This window comes from Carettochelys insculpta, chromosome 22, assembly GCF_033958435.1.
Source record: "Carettochelys insculpta isolate YL-2023 chromosome 22, ASM3395843v1, whole genome shotgun sequence".
Classification (NCBI taxonomy): domain Eukaryota; kingdom Metazoa; phylum Chordata; order Testudines; family Carettochelyidae; genus Carettochelys; species Carettochelys insculpta.
This window is the reverse complement of record NC_134158.1, coordinates 3298219-3304435: the sequence shown is the minus strand read 5'-3', so window position 1 is coordinate 3304435 and position 6217 is coordinate 3298219.

The window sequence follows — 6217 nt, the reverse complement described above, 5'->3', positions numbered from 1 at the left end:
ACTATTTCGAAGTTAACTTCGACGTTAGGCGGTGAGACGTCGAAGTCGCTAACCTCATGAGGGGATCGGAATAGCGCCCTATTTCAACGTTCATCGTCGAAGTAGGGACCGTGTAGATGATCCGCGTCCCGCAACGTCGAAATTGCCGGGTCCTCCATGGCGGCCATCAGCTGGGGGGTTGAGAGATGCTCTCTCTCCAGCCCCTGTGGGGCTCTATGGTCACCGTGGGCAGCAGCCCTTAGCCCAGGGCTTCTGGCTGCTGCTGCCGCAGCTGGGGATCCATGCTGCATGCACAGGGTCTGCAACCAGTTGTCGGCTCTGTGGATCTTGTGTTGTTTAGTGCAACTGTGTCTGGGAGGGGCCCTTTAAGGGAGCGGCTTGCTGTTGAGTCCGCCCTGTGACCCTGTCTGCAGCTGTGCCTGGCACCCTTATTTCGATGTGTGCTACTTTGGCGTGCAGACGTACCCTCGCAGCGCCTATTTCGATGTGGTGCCGCGCAATGTCGAAGTTGAACATCGACGTTGCCAGCCCTGGAGGACGTGTAGACGTTATTCATCGAAATAGTCTATTTCGATGTCGCAACATCGAAATAAACTATTTCGATGTTGGCTTCACGTGTAGACGTAGCCCCGATGTGCAGGAAACAGCCGGGGAAAGTCTGAATTTAATTTCCTGGTTGGGCATGCATGCTGAGCAGAGCAGGCAGTGCTCCTCAGCAGCGCACCTGGCCGTGAATTCCCAGCGTCACGGACGAGCTCTAATGTGGAGCATGCAGGAGACCCAGGACTTCATTGCTGTGTGAGGGGATGAAGTTATGCTTGCAAACCACAAAACAGCAAAAGAAACCCAGGCATCTATGCCAAGGTCTCCCAGGGCCAGGTGGCAAAGAGTACACCAGGGACGCCCAGCAGTGTCGTATGGCAGTAAAGGTGCTCAGGCAGTTGTACCGGAAGACCGAGGAAGCAAACAGATGTTCTGGGTCATTGCTGCAAGCATGCTGCTTTCTGGCTGCATGGGATTCTGGAGGGGACCCCAACCACTGTGCCCAAAGAGTCTGTGGATGCCTCCCAAGAGACTCCTCAGGCAGCCTGTGGAAACAGCGGAGCGACGTTACCCCGGGGAGTTTTGTCACCACAATCTCTGGAGCGTCCACACTAAAAATGCCGTCCCTTGACATGCTGTAGGCAGAACTCGGCACTTTTCTTGAGAGCCTCCGGCCTCTCCCCACCAAGGCAGGACACCTTTCCTGACAGAATCTTCAGTGTCGCACACTCGTGTGCATCCACGTCCTCCTCAGAGTCGGCATTGTGCTGAAGGCAGCTTAGACGCTGCATGTACTGCCCCTCAGTGTGGGAGGGGGTTCATAGCGCCCCTGCCCTTTGAAGCTGGACAGGCTCCCTGGCAGCCGTGCAGTGGCGCCTGGGTGGATATGAAGAAAGGGGGTGAAAACACTTTTCCCTGTTGCTTTCCAAGGGGGAGGGAGGGGACAAGTGCACTGTGGGAGGCTGATGGCACCAGAACTTCCCACAGCACTTTTTTGGCCCGTCAGACGCTGGGAGCTTAACCCACAATGCTGGGGGGCGGGGCAGGACCTGAGGGATATGTACCCACAGTGCATTGCCGACAAAGTTAAAGCTGCCCGCGCTGGTGGGGATACACTCCAGCAGCTCCATGCCCACGAGGCAGCAAACAGCTCATTTGTGAGCGTGCTGCCCAGCACTGGCCCCAGTACAGCCCTGGTGGGGACACCGCTCTAAGCTCCATTCTCGCCATGCTTCCTAACTTTGAACTGAAGTTTGTGGCGACACGTTCAGGATCGGCTAACGGGCCTTGATTTAATGGAAGGCTGTGCCTTCTGTTCCCGTAAGCACCCTCCACCTCCGTTTGCGCACAAACTCCCTGCCTCCAAGGCAGAAGCTGGGAGCTGCACCGCATCGATCACAGCTCAAGCGGAAGCTCTGCCAGAGACCAGGGCGTGTCCCATGAGCCGGCCTCAGCTCTGGCACCAGCGGGTGTGAATCAGCGCCGTTCCTGGGAAGCCGGGGGAGTTACGCTACATCAGGGCAGGGCTGCACCTGGCCACCTCTCCGCAGCTGGGTTCAAGCTGCCTTGTCCCGGTGCTGCAGCAAGTCCCAGTGCCCGTTGTAGCCCAAGGGCAGCTTTGCGATTTTGTGCCACGTCGCAGCTGCCAGACTCCAGGTCAGGCTGCTGGGAACTGGCTTGCCTTGTCCTGCCTGGAGCGGTGGGACTGCGTGCTGGCTTCCAGGCCCATGCGCGGGAATTTCGGGGAGGGTGGGTTGTAAATACGGACCACCACCCCCCCACACACACAGCAGGCCCTGCCCTTCTCCCCCACCCTCAGCTCTCCAGCTGGCTTTGGCCCCTGACCCCTTCCAGCCACCCCCAGTTTGGCCCCCCTCCCCGCTTCTGCTAATCCCAAAGAGCCCCCCGCTTGGCCCAAATACCCCACCCCTACTTGGACCAAGGACCCCCCACCCCACCCCTGCTAAGACCGAACCCCCACAAGGCCTCAACATCCCCTCATCCCCCTGAGCACTCTCTCCCCCCCTCAGCCTAAACCCCCTCCTCGGCCCAAGCAACCCCCGACCCCACACAAGCTTATGCCCCAGGCAGCCACAGCCACAGCCACAGCCATAGCCACAGGGTATCATCTCCCCATGGCACTCACCGCGTAGCTCCCGGCCTGCTGAGCCCCACTCCGCCATGGGTGGCTGGGAGGCCTCCAGCCACCCTGTGGGGCTTGGCAAGTGCCGGGTGGGGTGTGAGGGAGGCTGTGGGGAGGCGATGCCCTGCCAGCTGGGTGGGGCGGGGCCGGGGTGGGGAGGCAGGGGAAGGGGCAGGGCTGGTGGTGTGGGGCGGGCTGTCTGGGGCACCGGGGGGGGGTTGCCTCAGTCACCCCCTGGGGACAGCTCTGGGTGCTCCCATGAGAGACACAACTGAGAAATAAAGCAGCCGACACCACTGCTTTGTGCGCATGGCTGGGGGGTGTGGAAGAGCAGAGGGCACCGTGGAAGGTACGTGTGGGGGACTCTCAACCCCCCCGCCAGCCTCCCAGACCCTCTGCCATTGGTGGACAAAGGCTGAAACTAAGGGCCGGCCTGCGCTGACCACGTCCCTCGCCAGAGCTCTGCGCTCCAAGGCGTGAGAACCCCAGACACGCCAGGCGGTGCCGGGCCGGCCTAGCCCTGGTGTAGACAGTGCCAGGTCACCCAGCAAGTGCGTCCTGCTCTGCGGGAAGGATCCACTGCCAGGACAGGAGATCCCCGTGGGTCAGTGCCCAGGCTGCTTCCATGGCAGGTGAGCAGAGGGAAAGGCAGTGCCCGGCTCTGCAGGGCAGGGTTTGGTCACTAGATGGCTCTGCAGGCTGGGACGCTCTCCAGCCAAGGCCCACAAAGGCCCTCACCCAAACCTGTGCAAAACTGGGGTGTGTGTGGGGGCGGGGGGGGCAGCTGCAGGATAAAGTTAAAGCAAAGGTAGCTAGGAGCCACCCACCCGCTTGCTCCCCCACCCCGACTGTTCCTGGAACACCTCATCCCCTCCAACCCACCCAGCTCCCCACCCCTCCGACTGTTCCTGGAACACCTCATCCCCTCCAACCCACCCAGCTCCCCACCCCTCCGACTGTTCCTGAAACACCTCATCCCCTCCAACCCACCCAGCTCCTCACCCCTCCGACTGGTCCTGAAACACCTCATCCCCTCCAACCCACCAGCTCCTCACCCCTCCGACTGCTCCTGAAACACCTCATCCCCTCCAACCCACCAGCTCCCCACCCCTCCAACTGTTCCTGAAACACCTCATCCCCTCCAACCCACCAGCTCCCCACCCCTCCGACTGCTCCTGAAACACCTCATCCCCTCCAACCCACCAGCTCCCCACCCCTCCGACTGCTCCTGAAACACCTCATCCCCTCCAACCCACCAGCTCCCCACCCCTCCGACTGTTCCTGAAACACCTCATCCCCTCCAACCCACCCAGCTCCTCACCCCTCCGACTGTTCCTGGAACACCTCATCCCCTCCAACCCACCAGCTCCTCACCCCTCCGACTGCTCCTGAAACACCTCATCCCCTCCAACCCACCCAGCTCCCCACCCCTCGACTGTTCCTGAAACACCTCATCCCCTCCAACCCACCAGCTCCTCACCCCTCCGACTGCTCCTGAAACACCTCATCCCCTCCAACCCACCCAGCTCCTCACCCCTCCGACTGTTCCTGGAACACCTCATCCCCTCCAACCCACCAGCTCCTCACCCCTCCGACTGCTCCTGAAACACCTCATCCCCTCCAACCCACCCAGCTCCCCACCCCTCGACTGTTCCTGAAACACCTCATCCCCTCCAACCCACCAGCTCTCCACCCCTCCGACTGTTCCTGAAACACCTCATCCCCTCCAACCCACCAGCTCTCCACCCCTCCGACTGCTCCTGAAACACCTCATCCCCTCCAACCCACCAGCTCCCCACCCCTCCAACTGTTCCTGAAACACCTCATCCCCTCCAACCCACCAGCTCCCCACTCCTCCAGCTGTTCCTGGAACACCTCAGCCCCTGCAACTCCTCTACTCCCTGCCCCTCCGACTGTTCCTGGAACACCTCTCCCATGTGCAACCTCTCTTCTCCCCTTGAACTCCCCCAGGACACCCCTAACCCCTACCCTTTCCTCCTGCTCCTGCCCCCTGCCCAAACCTGGTACCCCCATCCGATCCAACCTTTCTGAGCCTCCCCAACTGCCTCCAAGTCCCCCAGCCACTAACCAGCCAACCGCTCTGCTTCCTCTGACCTCTGCTAGGTCCTCCTCACCCTGGTACTTAACCTAGTACTGCCTGCCGCATCTGACCCACCTGCGCCCTGCCTCTTGACTGCTTCCGGAATACCTCACCCCTATCCAACTCCCTCTCCCTGCCCCGCCTGGGACCTGCTGTCGCTATCTGACCCACCTGTTCCCCCCACTAAGTTCCTCAGGACACTCTGCCCCGCCCCCACTCCCTGCCCCAGAATGAACCTGTCCCCACCCCACTTCTTTCCTCTCCAGCTCTGCCCCTTCTCCCAAGGTCCCTCACCCAAGCGACGCCCCCCCAGGCAATTGGAGGGTTGGAGCCAGCTGCAGAGCTCAGATTTCCACATCCCCCCCCCTCCCCGTTAGCTTTAGTGTGGGAGGGTTTCACTCCTTCCCTGCAAAACCCCCCCACCAAGCAATGCCACGCAGGCAATTGAGGGGTTGGAGCTGGCTGCAGAGGTCAGATTTCCCCTCGTCAGCATTCGTGTGGGGGTGGGGGAGTCCACTCCTTCCCTGCAACCCCCCCCAAGGGATGCCACCCAGGCAATTGAGGGGTTGGAGCCAGCTGCAGAGGTCAGATTTCCCCTCATTAGCGTTAGTGTGGGGGAGGGTTCCACTCCTTCCCTGTAAACCCCTCCCCCAAGGGATGCCACCCAGGCAATTGGGGGGTTGGAGCCAGCTGCAGAGGTCAGATTTCCCCTCATTAGCGTTAGTGTGGGGGAGGGGTTCCACTCCTTCCCTGCAACCCCCCTCCCAGGGATGCCACCCAGGCAATTGGGGGGTTGGAGCTGGCTGCAGAGGTCAGATTTCCCTCCCATTAGCATTAGCGTGGAGGGGTTCCACTCCTTCCCTGCAAACCCCTTCCCCCAAGGGATGCCGCCGGGAGCCAGGGGCTTGGGCAGGCTGCGCCTGGGTCACTTTGCTTCCCATTGACACTGACCCTGCCCCCAGCACCGGCCCTCCTGCTGGCTGCCCGACCTGCCCTGGGCCCTCTGGAGCCCCTGGGACACTGCTGACTCATATATGTCGTGTGCTCCGCTGTGGCCCCCAGATCCGGCAGCACCACCAAAGCCCAGGGTGCCCAGCTAGTGTGGGGCAGTGGCCACTCTCGTCTTTTGGCAAACCGGTCATGTTATGGTGAAAATAATGGAGTGGGCCGTTCTGTGAATGGCCCGAAAGGAAAGGCTGCGTCCTACTGGAGAGGAATTTTCACAGCCCTTTGGAAAGAGAGGCTGCGGAACTCCCTTTTACATTCAAATTCGAAACATTAACACGTGGTTTGAACTGGAATGGGAATTTTCTAGCTCATTACAGGGACTCTTTTGCATACTTGGCTTTATCTAACTCTTGACATCCCCCCCACCCCTTCTGTCCCTCTGCTCTCTGATTTGTCAACCTTGATTACTATTTTTGGTTCTC